The sequence below is a fragment of the Brienomyrus brachyistius genome, chromosome 21 (genome assembly GCF_023856365.1).
Source record: "Brienomyrus brachyistius isolate T26 chromosome 21, BBRACH_0.4, whole genome shotgun sequence".
Classification (NCBI taxonomy): Eukaryota; Metazoa; Chordata; class Actinopteri; order Osteoglossiformes; family Mormyridae; genus Brienomyrus; species Brienomyrus brachyistius.
Genome location: NC_064553.1, coordinates 14430305 through 14444331, shown reverse-complemented (window position 1 = coordinate 14444331; position 14027 = coordinate 14430305). Strand labels below are relative to the sequence as shown.

General features: G+C 38.6%; 1 long non-coding RNA gene across 1 annotated transcript; it reads right to left on the bottom strand.

The window, feature by feature from the left end:
• Positions 1-4690: 4690 nt before the first annotated feature.
• On the bottom strand, positions 4691-7291 carry LOC125716275 (uncharacterized). Its single transcript, XR_007384295.1, has 3 exons — positions 7233-7291; positions 5900-6027; positions 4691-5796 (listed from the first exon to the last, which is right to left on the bottom strand). It is a non-coding gene; the product is annotated as an uncharacterized LOC125716275 (long non-coding RNA).
• Between the last annotated feature and the right edge of the window lie 6736 nt (positions 7292-14027).

Genomic DNA, 14027 nt, shown 5'->3' with positions numbered 1-14027 from the left:
TTTTCTTCGGATGTTGCTAATAACAATAAACTACACAAAAAATAAAAATATAATGATTTACCAGAGGGAATAATGGAATTGTACCATACCAAAAATAAGAGAAAGAAAAATCCACTGCCTTTGGCCCATAACTCAAATGTAATTAGAAACCATGGATCAGTCTGCCTGCTGTTTCTGGTTTCTTTACCCCAATCTCTCTGCAGTGTCAGACCACAAGCTGCTCTTCTGACAGTATTATTTTTCCGTCTTATCTTGGCATTGCTAAACTAAATTTCCTCAAAGTAGCCCAACCAACCCCAGTGACAGTTTTGGGGATCAGAGAAAACATTACATTTTTCACAGGTTTTTTACATGTTCACTTGATAAATTGTATGAGTCATTCTATAGATACAATACATGGTTCTCATGATCCTGTGTGTTTCTGACTGTAACTTTAAATAAATGTTTTTTACAGCCATTTCTATAACGGTGCATTACTTCTTACAGAACCTGACCATAACATCTTACTTAGACAGCGCATTAAATTAGCGACACAAAACACCTTTTTTGCAGAAATTTAACTAAAACTCTTGACTGGTTAGCCTTTGACCTGACATAGAAAATAATCTATATCAATCTTGCTTGTGTGGGATGACTTTTAACTGAGTGCATCCAGTTCAGGTCTCTCATTGCCTTTTCTCAGAGAAGCTGTAACTGTTTTTGTACCATCTGACACACATTCTGTGTCACTGTGGGCCTCACAGCACAGTAATACACAGCTGTGTCTTCTGTCCTACTGTCACTGATGGAGAGGTTGGTCTGATGTTCTGTTCTGTCCACGTCCATTAAGAATCTTCCTTTAGGATCAACCTTATCAAATCCATAAAGTAGAGCTTTGGGATCCTTGTTTGGATGCTGTACATACCAGTACATGTTGTCAAAGTTTTTAATATCATGGCTGCATGTCAGTACAGCTTTGTCTCCCTCAAGTGCATTAATCAAAGAAGGCTGATTGACTTTATCTGCTTCCACACGTACTGCAACAGGCAGAGAGAAACCATACCTTTAATTAAGCAATAAATGACATTCCAACATGTTTTAACAAAACTTTGGACATACTTACAGACGAGTCCGCTACTCAGAAATATTATGAAAAAATACATATTTTTTCCAGTTCCAGTACAGATTCTCAATATACGTTATAAATACGCTCCAATCTGCTGCATCACTGTGGCTGTAGGTCTGTGATCTGTAACACTGGGAATGAGTTTTTAGGTCTGTGTATATGTGTGAGATAGAGAATTTTAATAGGCCAGAAATATCTCCCTCTAGTGCTCATTTAGTATATTTTCTTCAACAATTCATATTAAGTCTTTTTAAATAGTGCCATCAAGAGTTGAGATATAGGAATGATCTTTTTGACACCAAGTAAACTAATATGTTCATAATATTGTGCAACTAAATATTGGTAGATTTTAACCTGGGAAAATCCTTTTGTCACATATATTTCTCCCCTATCTACAAACAGAAGCATACAGCCTTCTCTGATGCATGTCAACTTTGAACTTGAAGCATCATAACTAATGATCAATAGTTTTTTTTTTTTTATAATTAGAATGGCAAAATTGCAAACACAATCAGAGTGTAAATAATTGTAAAAGGTTTGATTATAAGCACAAAGAGACAGACATTAATAAATGAAAGTTATATATTAATGTTTTATTTAATTTCATAAATTTTATTTATTACAGTGTAATTGTTCCATCTTAAGGTCTCAGTGTAAAAATTTCTGTTATATCCTAATTAAGTTATATCCATATCTTGAAGAGGCTGGTCATGTCTTGATTTGTCCAGCCTTGCCATTTTTCAAGATGTTATGATTTAGTCATCTTGTGATTTTTTTTATGTTTTTGTTTATTTGTGATAATTTTTTTGTGTTTTAATTAGGGACTAGATTTGTTCTAGACACTGATGAAAAAGAGCAATATAGGAAGACTAAAGGAGGAATATAGGTAGAGTAAAAAAGAGCCAAAAATATTTTCAGAGACAAACTCAGACCAGGAAGACATGGGCACAGTGTGAAGGTGACCGACACCTCAGGTCTCAGGTGGCAGGCTGTCGGGCTCTGCACACGACACAAGAGGTGTATATACTGTGAAATCAATTTTAAAGTCAAACAAATTCAAACACACGGAGGACAATATTTTTCAATTGAAAACGATTTATGAAAAACAAAGTGAATTTACTGTCTAAACGTAGCCCAGTGGTAAAATCCTTCCACCCATTTTCCAAAGCCACTTATCCTATTCAGTATTTCCTTGATTTTGCTTCCTGTTTGTAGTATGATAAGTTTACCTGGATTTAGTTTTGCTTGGTATTTGGGCCTTTCTATATCTGACCAAACCTGTTCCTCATTGCCACTCATCTCGTTTGTAACAGCCCACACCTGCCCCCTGTTAGCCCTCGTTAACCATGTATATTTCTGTCTGTCCTTGGCCTGTTTTCTCTTTCAGTCATTGTGGTTGTTATTGTGTGTTTGCACCTGTGTTACTATGTTACAGGTGTATAAGGTTCTAACGGGTCTGGATGCTGTTCAGCCAAATAGTTACTTCAATATTCATTTAAATACTAGAACTCAAGGCCATAGGTGGAAATTAGTGGGGAAACATTTTAAAATGAATTCAAGAAAGCACTTCTTTACACAGCGTGTAGTTAGAGTATGGAATAGTCTTCCTGCTATTGTAGAGCAAGCTAAAACTCTGGGTTCCTTTAAATCAGAGCTAGATAAGACTTTAACAACTCTGAGCTATTAGTTAAGTTCTCCCCACACAAGCATGATGGGCCGAATGGCCTCCTTTCTTTTGTAAATTTATGTTCTTATGCTCTTTGCTCGGTCCCTACATGTCTTAAGTACCTGTGTCTTAGTTGTATTTTTTGACTTAGTTTACTTGTGGTTAGATATACTTTAGTTCTTACCTGTTTTTTTATATATTTTTGGTCTCCTGATCCTTTTGGTTTTTAGTGTGACTTTCTTGTTTGGAGCCGTTATGTGGATCATCTCAACCTTCACTGTGTCATGTCCCGCTGTAGCGATACTTTAATCTGTTTTGGTATTTACCTTTTAATATTTAAATATTTTTAAAGTAAAGTTGCATATAAAATGTAGTGGAATACTGTGGTCGACATATCATACTGTGACACCAGCTTGATATTAAAATAACATTGTACTGTTTATAATGGAAGTATGGGGAAAGTCTTGTTGGCTAAATTACAGAATTATATTCAATTATTAGTCTAAATATTATTAGTGGTACTGTTGATGACCTCAAAAAAAAATTCTGACACCTAAGGCAGGAGCACAGGACCTGCTCCTATGTTAGTCCCCCACACCCCCAGCCTGGGCCTATTTTATCTTTTGATGTGGCTGGGCAAGAAATGTTTTTTTTTTCCTTTCTGGGGGGGGGCAGGTTGGGTCATTTCATCAACCAGTAAATTTTGCCGTGTTGCATCAATGGGGGGATTGGTATAGCGTGGCAAAACAATCTACTTTTGATAATGTACATTTAAGTCATCACATCCTTTGAATTTTCTCATTTTAATGAACCTACCCCCAAAGCAGTCATACCTGTTCCTCCCACCTGCAGCCTGCCTAGATTGTACTTATCACCCTTACCGGTGTTGGATTGCCTCTAGTCCTTTATGGTGCCTTATACCTGTCTATTCTCAGTATATATATGCGCTCCTCCATCCAGTGTTCCCTAGTCTGGTCATTGTTGCCCTGTTGCTTGTCCTCACTCCTGAGAGGCGTGCATAGGGACCTTTCCCACTGTAATGACTCTGAAGTCCCCTTCGAGCTTAACCATCTCCAAGACTGCCTCTGTGGCTTCCATGTGCCTCCCAGCACTCTGTGACGTGACATTAAAGCATTTGATTTTAATTCTGATCTTATGGCCTATATTAAATTTCACAATGACATTGAGAGTATATTACAGGTTAATGGTGGCAGGTGTGGGGCAGGGATGCTCGTTGTCAACAATGTCACAGATCATATCAATAGAACCACTCTTTAAAATGCTAAGCCATGAATTCCCAGCCATCACAGGTCTGTAAAGTGTTCCACATACACAGATGGTGAACGTCCATCCATCCATTCATATTTTGTAACCGCTTATTCTATTCAGGGTTGCTGGCGGGGGGGGGGGTCTGGACCCTATACTGGAGACTATGGGCACAAGGCAGGGAACAACCCAGGATGGGGCGCCAACCCACCACAGTCATTTGAATGATGAAGTCATTTTTAATCAACGAATAAAAGGATGTCAATTCCTTAAATAAGAGCCACCTCCTTATTAAATTTGATTAGTACAAAATATGTTTTACTGGGGCTGAGTTTCAATTGTAAATAAAACTCAATCTCTGGTCACAGAGGTGTGAGGCAACAGTGCTAACCACTGCACCACCATGTTGCCCCCAATTTACGAGTTTTAATATAAATAAATTAGCTGAGTACTTATATTTGGATATGTATGGCACAAACTGACATGAATGGATAATCCTTATGACTTTCTGGCAAAAATGCAAGCACTTTTAGGTAACATTTTGTCCGATACCTTGCACTGGGTCGATTAAACATTATATATCTGCCCAAAGACGATGGAAGACAAAGGCTGTTGCACCTGGGAAGTCATGCAGCCCGTTTATTCAAAAGTTGCTTGTGAAATTTTATGCACAGTGAGCAGTTTAGTGATGGTATGAATACTGATGTTTTTAATGAATCTCCTTACAATAGATAGTTCTGGGTTACCTGGTTCCTATCAATGACCTTTTTTAAGGTCTGGGTTTAATTTAAAAGAGAAAAAATCCATAACTTTGCTGCATTGGTTCCTGGAAGAGTTCGTCATTAACGGGCTGTCGCTGGACATAACTGGTGGAAAAACGCTTTCCATCTCTGACAGCTTATCTTCAACTACAATAGCAACATTATGGCAGCTGGTGGATGCAGCTAGTTGTCCCCTCAATGACGTGGTAGAGGTAACGGCTTGTTTGGACCTGTGATCCATCTGTGAGGCAGGACAGCTGCTGGAGGGATGCTGAAGGACTTCGGTGATGCAGTAGTGAGGCCTAATGTGGGAGAGCCCTTTCCAAAGGCCTTGGTCAGACCCAATTTGGATGACTGTCACTGCTCTTCCTTCTGTTCTAAAGAAACAATGGAAAAGGATCTTGGTGTGATGAATCATCTAGAGCCAATCCCACACTGCTGGTGCTATATTACTGCACACACTGGGAAAAGTCTCTCTTGCATTGTAGCCTCACTGGATTTAACTTACCTCCCTTGAAACCTTAATTACTGTAACTCTTGCCAGTCAGACAGAGCTCAAAAATACCTACAGCGCCTGCCAACATTATTTCCTGCTGCGGTAAACCTCAGTGTTTTTCAGTTGGGCCTTTAAAGCACATTGTGTGTAAAAAGATGAAACAGGTTTTTGTATGAGCTCTAGCATTAATACATCACTGTGGTATCCAGAGCACAGTAATAGACAGCACTGTCTCCAAGTTGGACATTTAAAATGGATAAAGGGGCTCTTTCTGATGACTTATCAGCATTTGAAGAGAATCTCTGTTTAGCAAACTCTGCAGTGTAGCTCCTTGTCCCACTGAACAGTATTAACTGTGGTGCTGTTCCAGGATACTGACGGTACCAATGAACCCAATAGTAAGTGCTGCTCACGCTGAAGGTACATTCCAGTGAAGCCGTCTCTCCTTCCTCTTTGAACAGTTCTGTCTCCTTCTGCTCTATATTATCCCCAGAGGATAAACCTGTCAGCAGTGGATAAACCAACACAAGTGATTACTGATGAGCAAAGGAACACTGATAATGAAACAACCATCCAATACTGACCATGAGGTTTCACATACTTACAGAATGTCATGGTTAGCAGCACTGCTACAAGAAGCTGCATCTTCTCATGTGACGTTAACATTGTCTGTCCTGGAGGGTAGATGACTTGAAGCCAAATGTAGCCTCAATATTTCTGTGGGTATGATTGGCTGGCAATGTGGGAGGGGTTAGAGAAAATCAATGCTGAAGAAGAAACTGGATGGAAATGCAAAGTATGCCATTGGTCTGACTTTTTGGGTTAGATGCTACTTGGGATATTATTGCACAGAACCACTTATAATACTCGATATTAATTTTCAGATGCATTTCGCTCTGAGATACTGTATGTCTGTCACAGTGGATGATAGGTCTTTGGTTGTTGATGATTCTCACAGAAGCTGTAACACTCACAGCATAGAAACACACTGTCTTCTGTTCTATTGTTCCTAGTGGAGACATCGGTCAGATGTTCATTTTTTTGTCAATGCCCAGAGATAATTTCTCATTAGATACAGTCTCATCAATTACATAAAGGAGAAGTTCAGGAGCCATGTTTGGATGCTTTATATATCAGTTCAAGTATCTGAGTTACTAATATCACAGCTACGGTACAGTCATTACAGCTTTGTCTGCCTCAGGTAAGTTAAAGAAGGCAGATTAACTCTCACTGCATCACAGAGAAATACTTTCAATTAAGTAATACATCACAAAATAAAAGGAAAAAATGACGTAAATGTTTTACTCAGCTAAAACAATCCTGTCCAGTGCAAGTAAGTTTTTAATTAGGATTTCAATATAGCTGTACCAAAATCTTTGCTGCCTACATCTATTAGATATGCTGTGGCCCCTGTAGCCTCCAGGATGCATGGATCCACTAGATATGTAATTTTTTTCCTAGTACAAGACTCTTTATTTGAGGAGAACCAGTTTTGTGAAGCAGAAATAGTGCCCTCTACTGTCTCATTCTTTTAGCTACTATTTGTCAGAATAATTACACATCAATTCCACTAATAAAAATGATTTAGTTTTTTGGTATTGTAAATGTAAGTCAGTGTGGTTCATTTTCTATCTACTACTAGAAGTTTATGTGTATTAAATAAATCCTATTTATTTTGGAATAAAATGTAAATATTGTCACAAGAGAATCTAGTATTTTTAGGATGAGATGGTCCTAGCTAATTTTACGCATTAAACAAACCATATTAAGTAGTGCAGCGAGGTTTTTGTACAGCGTCAGTGAGCTTCCTGTCACTGTGGGATTCAGGGCACAGTAATACACTGCAGAGTCTGTCACTTCTGTAGAGGAGATTTCCAGATCTACACGCTTGTTGTCCTTGTTAACTTTAGCAGACATTCGAGGCTTAGCATTCTGTACCTTCCCCGAAGTTTCAATTATATGCAGGAGATATTCTGGTGCTGACCCGGGATACTGACGATACCACTGTATGAAGTCATCTGAGGTGCTGTAGTTGCAGGACAGTGTGATATTTTCACCCTCTACGACAGACACTTGGTCAGTTAAAGAGGTTATTGGATCCTCAATGCTGTTACCTGTGGAAAAGAAGATGTGGGCTGATGTTCTTCTTTAATGGTCATCATGAAATAAGTATATTTTAAAGGACATATTACAAGCATTTTATTATATACAGCTAAAATAAACTGCTCCTATATTTTAAGGGAAATTTAAATGTGCTATTTATTTATTTTGTGAAATTTCAAAGGTACAGTTAAGAACTAAATGCATTATGTCACTTACCCACAAGTGCTGAAAAGAGAAGGAATGAACAGAGTAGCATCATGGCAGATGGAGAGAGACAGACTGAACTGAATACTCTGCTACCAAGGTCGGGTCTAACAGGAAACTCCTCTACTGCCTCAGAACAACACGCTTGTTCCACTGTGACACAGCTTGTTTCACCCTGACAGCCCTCCCTCTCTCTCTCTCTCCCCCTCATCTTTTATTGTTATTTTTTGCTATTAACAGTTAACAGTATTCATGCACATTCCACACTTGATTATGTCAGGTGGCACTTTGCTTAAAAACCGCCAGCATTATTATGTGAGATCATGACGTGGTGTAATTTCTATAGGAAATTTTCATAGGAAAATCGGTGGAATAAATAAGAATATGAAGGAAAATAACAAGAATAGAATGTCTAATTTTGTATACATTAAAAATAAGCTACATAGATGTGAATACGTAGAAAAAATACAGATGTGAATAAATAAAATCGATTGTTAATTCAGTAAATGTTACTGCATAGATCGGTAAATGCAGGTTAGTTAATAAAATTCCTCATTGACTTATTTCTGTGAGATGACAGTTAGTTCGTAATAATTCACTGTGTCACTGTGGGCTGCACTGCACAATAATACCCAGCTGTGTCTTCTGTCCTACTGTCACTGATGGAGAGGTTGGTCAGAGCATCTTTTCTTTCCACATCCATTAAGAATCTTCCTTTAGAAACAGCCTGATCATATCCCTGAATGAGAATTTCAGTGGCCTTGACTGGATGCTGTACATACCAGTACATAGACCTGGAGTCTGTAATATCATGGCTGCATGTCAGTACAGCTTTGTCTCCTTCAGGTGAATTAATCAAAGGAGGCTGATTAATTTGATCTGAAGATGATTTATTAGTATTTATTTTATTTTTTTTCAATTTTGATCGAGCATTTTAATACGTCTTAAGGATACAGTTTATCTACTATTTTGCTGTGGCAGGTCAAATTTGCAAATAAGTAATAATGGAAATATATTTGGTTCTCAGCTATACTGTAGTGTACGATTCCCCAGTCAGCATATAATACAGTTCGCAGATTTTTGTGTTCAAACATACCTACTAAACCTGGTAAGTAGCTGATTAAAATGTGTGTCTGTGTGTGTGTGTGTGTGTGTGTGTGTGTGTGTGTGTGTGTGTCTGTGGGACCGGGGAAATCTGCAAGCATAGTAGTAAGTAATCCAAGGTTATGGCCCTGGGGGGGGGAATAAAAAAACTTGCAAAATGTATTTAGATTAAACATTTATTTAAAAATATTACGCTTCAAATTCTCTTGTTCATTTACCTGGTGTTTCCATCACAGTACAATGCATAGTGTACTGAGAAATGCTAAAATTCATTCATGAAGGTTTTAGCTCAACAGCTCCCTCTCCTGTTGAAATTTTATAAAATTTTATTAATTATCTTATTAATTCATTTATGAAAGAAAAATGCATTTCATTAGAAACGACTATTAGTATTGATGAAAACTTTCATTCAAGCATAATTAGTTTCAATAATTTGAAACCCAAATTATACTTCCAAAGGAGCTTTTCTGAGTTAAAAAGTTCATTGACCAGCCGTCTCATTGGGTGCTTTTTAGTAACAATCAGTAACAACTTTGCATTACCACAAAGCACTAATCATTTGTCTTTAGTAGCCCTTTGACTACAATAAGTGCAACTGCAATTAATAACAAAATGGCAAGAAAATAACTGAATGAGTCAGTCAACCAATATGACACTTAATAAAAATTAAGCAAATTGAAGCTTTCTGTGAGCGCTGTATATGTACAGTAAGGAATCGGGTAAATAGGGTAGACAGAGTAAAGCTTTTTTAAGTGCCTTAGCATTTTCTTTCATAATGATTGTTTGTGAAACATTTTTTGACGAGTTAGAAAAAGACCATTTTTGATGCTGAGTTAATAATAGTGTAAGACATCTGAGTATGTCGTTGGTATTTTTGTAATGAATCGTAAGTTAGCCCCATGAATATGTCTTGAATACTGTATGTTGCTGTCTGGATGCCACTCACACTTGGTGCTCTGACCTCTGTCATGGACAGCAGGCAGGTGTTTGAATTCACTCCTCACCACACAGCAAAGGCTGCATTTATTGATACCATTTATCTCAATATTTCAGCCATCAGCTCCTCTTACTGATGTAAGCACAATAACCGGACTGGAACTGATCCCAGATTGTGAGAAGGGAGGTATTTTTATGGCCTCTGAGAAGAAGATCTTGTGAAAGAAGTTTTGGTACAGTCTCAGTGGTGTTTTATCACTGTGCCACCCTCAGAGCACAGTAGTAGATGGCTGTATCTGCTATGGTAAGACTGGGAATGGTGAGCTGGGTGGAGTTCCTGGATGTAGTAAAATTCAATCTGCCATTGGTATTTCCCTCATACCTACTGGATGACCTAGCCCCTTTATAGAGGAGAATCGTGGGTGACTGATTTGAGTGCCGGCTATACCAAAAACATATTTTTGGTACATTCTCACACCTACAGACCTGTTCACCTGTTAGATCATTTTAACATCTTTTTAGTAGTTTCTTTTGTTAGTGGTTTTCAGCTGAGTGACACAGATCCTCCATCATATATATATAAAAAAAACCTTGTCTTGCCTTTGGTCTGAGACACTGTGTCTTCAGCTCTGCATTCTGGAGAAAATGAGAAATATATTAGGAAATTATTAGGGAATAGAAAGAGAGTAATTATGGAGGTCCATTTCCACCAGAGTTTTGGAAAAAATATATCTTGTCATTAGAAAGAGAAACCTTCTCGAAATAGTTACTTGGTATCTAGAAATAATGACTTACTCTTTTGAAATAGTGAGAAACCAAGTTCTCAGCAACCCATCGATCCATCCACCCATTTTCTGTACCCCCTTGTCATATTCAGGGTACCAGGGGCTGCAGAGCCTTTCTCAGAGGCTACGGGCACAAGACAGAGAACAACCCAAGTTGGGGTGCCATCCCATCACAGGGCACACTCACACCATTCACACCTATGGGCAATTTGGTAATACTAACCTTAGCAATTCATTTGGAGGAATCGCCATGACAACACAGGCAGAAAATCCAAACAAACTCCACATGGAGTCATGGTCGAGACTCCAACCAGTGCTACCCACTGTGCCACTCCTCCACCTTGGCAACCCATCAATTTACCAATAAACATTTCTCTTGTCTAGTCATACATTGTTTCCTCTCCTGTGTGTTACAGCCGGACCCTACACTGGGTTAACATTATGGATTTAAAAATGGAACATTGATAACAAGTCTCTTATTCTGAGACATTAATGTTTCAGGAGGTTTTTGAATGCTCCTATATTATTATGAATAATGAATCGCAAATTGTCTTCACTGTTACCCAACAGGCTGGACTGGATCCAGGAAATATGTACACAGCCTGCCAACATTATTTCCTGTTGCGGTAAACCTCAGTGTTTTTCAGTTGGGACATTAAAGTAAATTGTGTGTAAGCAGGTGAATCAGGTTTTTGTATGAGCTCTAGCATTAATGTATCACTGTGGTCTCCAGAGCACAGTAATAGACAGCACTGTCTCCTAGTTGGACATTTAAAATGGATAAAGGGGCTCTTCCTGATGACTTATCAGCATTTGAGGAAAATCTCTGTTTAGCAAACTCTGCAGTGTAGCTGCCTGACCGAGTTAACAATATGAACTGTGGTGCTGTTCCAGGATACTGACGGTACCAATGAACCCAATAGTTAGTATTGCTAGTGCTGAAGGTACATTCCAGTGAAGCTCTCTCTCCTTCCTCTTTGAATAGTTCTTTCTCCTTCTGCTCTATATTATCCCCAGATGATAAACCTGTCAGCAGTGGATAAACCAATACAAGTGATTACTGATGAGCAAAGGAACACTGATAATGAAACTACCATCCAATACTGACCATGAGGTTTCACATACTTACAGAATGTCATGGTTAGCAGCACTGCTACAAGAAGCTGCATCTGGTCATGTGACGTTAACATTGTCACTCCTGGAGGGTGGATGACTTGAAGCCAAATACAGCCTCAGTGTTTCTGTGGGGATGTTTGGGCTGTGATGTGGGAGGGGCAGGAGGAAGGAGGAGCAGGCAGAGAAGGTGCTGAATGTGCTGAGTGTGAACAGTTACACTCTCCATGTATAAAACAAGCATTTGGGGAATGAATATTGTGAATATGGAGTATCTAGCCAGCCCCACTCATGACACTGACAATCGGCATTTCCATGCTGAAGAAATATGGGAATTCCCTCACGATGATAAATGCCAAGCTGGGGTACAGGGGGACATTAATGTCTGGAAGGGGGATCAAATCTCGAATACAGGGCAGTTTGCATTCCATATTGGTTCAAGACAAGATACTGCATCTTATTCCTCAATACGGGACGATCCCATGAAATACAGGACATGGCAACTTAGTTTTAACCTCAGAATTAAACTCATTTAAACTAGCTGTCCGTAGCATGTTTTGCTTGTAAATGGCATTGGTAATCATGCGTGTGCAGTTCAATTACAGGATGTGGACCAAGTCTCTGTTGCCGCCTCAGATTCGCTGTTCTGAGGGGAACCTGCTGTGACTGACCCAGTTCAGTTTCACCCTCTCAGTTTCCCAGATCACAAGGCCCGTTGCCTCCCCAGCATTCACTCTTTGAATATGCAGATGTAGAGTCAGGTAAATTTACAAAGTAACAATTATTGAAACACAGTTTGGTAATTGAGATGCAGTGAAGTTTTTGTACAGCGTCAGTGAGCTTCCTGTCACTGTGGGCCTCAGAGCACAGTAATACACTGCAGAGTCTGTCACTTCTGTAGAGGAGATCTCCAGATCTACACGCTTCTTATTCTTGTAAACTTTAGCAGACATTCGAGGCTTAGCATTCTGTACCTTCCCTGATGTTTCAAAGATTTGCAGGAGATATTCTGGTGCTGACCCGGGATACTGACGATACCACTGTATGAAGTCATCTGAGGTGCTGTAGTTGCAGGACAGTGTGATATTTTCACCCTCTACAACAGACACTTGGTCAGTTAAAGAGGTTATTGGACCCTCAATGCTGTTACCTGTGGAAAAGAAGATTTGGGCTGATGTTCTTCTTTAATGATCATTATGAAATAAGTATATTTTATAGGACACATTACATGCATTTTATTATATACAATTAAGACAATTTAAATGAAAATAATTTTAACTGTTAAGTGTCATGAAATATCAAAAGCAAACAAGAACTAAATGCATTATGTCACTTACCCACTAGTACTGAAAAGAGAAGGAATGAACAGAGTAACATCATGGCAGATGGAGAGAGACAGACTGAACTGAATACTCTGCTACCAAGGTCGGGTCTAACAGGAAACTCCTCTACTGCCCCAAAACAACACGCTTGTTCCACTGTGACACAGCTTGTTTCACCCTGACAGCCCTCTCTCTCTCTCTCTCTCTCTCTCTCTCACACACCTTTTGTTGATTTTTTTTGCTGCTAACTGTTTAGTCTATTTAGATAAATATTGTTCTCTGAGTAGAAAATATCAGAGTCTAACAGTTTGTTTTAATGGGTCTATTGCCACTCTGTGATTCCTGCTGTATCCCAAATGGGGTCACAATCCTCACTAAACAAATGAAAACTTCTCGATTATGAAGTACGACAAATATCTGTGGAGCTTTTTTCATCACACATACCACAGTATAGTGAATTATGTGTTAGACAGGCTGGTGTGACAGTAGCTAAATCAATCAAGGTCATCTAACAGCAATCATGTACATTCCACACTGAATCATGTAGAGCATATAGAAAAATCATTCCTACAGTCAGCAAAAATGACAAGTTAACATGTTTAATGGAAAACAGGAAATATTCTTACAGAAGATTTATTACTAAAATATACATTTTATCAATTATGGTAGAGCGTTTCAATATGTATTAAGAATACAGTTTACCTACCATATCACTGTGGCAGTTCAAATTTGCAAAACATAAGTAATTATGGAAATTTATTCAGTTCTCAGCTCTAGATTAGTCTGCTTGAGAACAAGGCTTGAAACAGTTCCCTCTAGTGCCCATTATTTATTTTTTATTTACTTACTTACCTACTGTACTGTAATAATGCTTCTCGTGCAGGATTCCCCGGGAGAGCCAGAATACAACACAGTTTGCAAATTTCATGTTCAAACAAATCTACTAAACCTGGTGTTTTGCTGATTAAGATGTGTTTGTGACTAGGGGAATCTATATATTTTTCTATTAAATCATAAGTTACCCACTAACAGCTTATAGTTATTTACTGCTTTTGCTTTACATCTGCTTTTGCTTTGCCTTCCATTTTGTACCTTTGCACAGGATTCATTTTTCAGATATAGTTTGTTTAATCAGTCTATTACACGTCTGCTGCAAACCCAGCTGT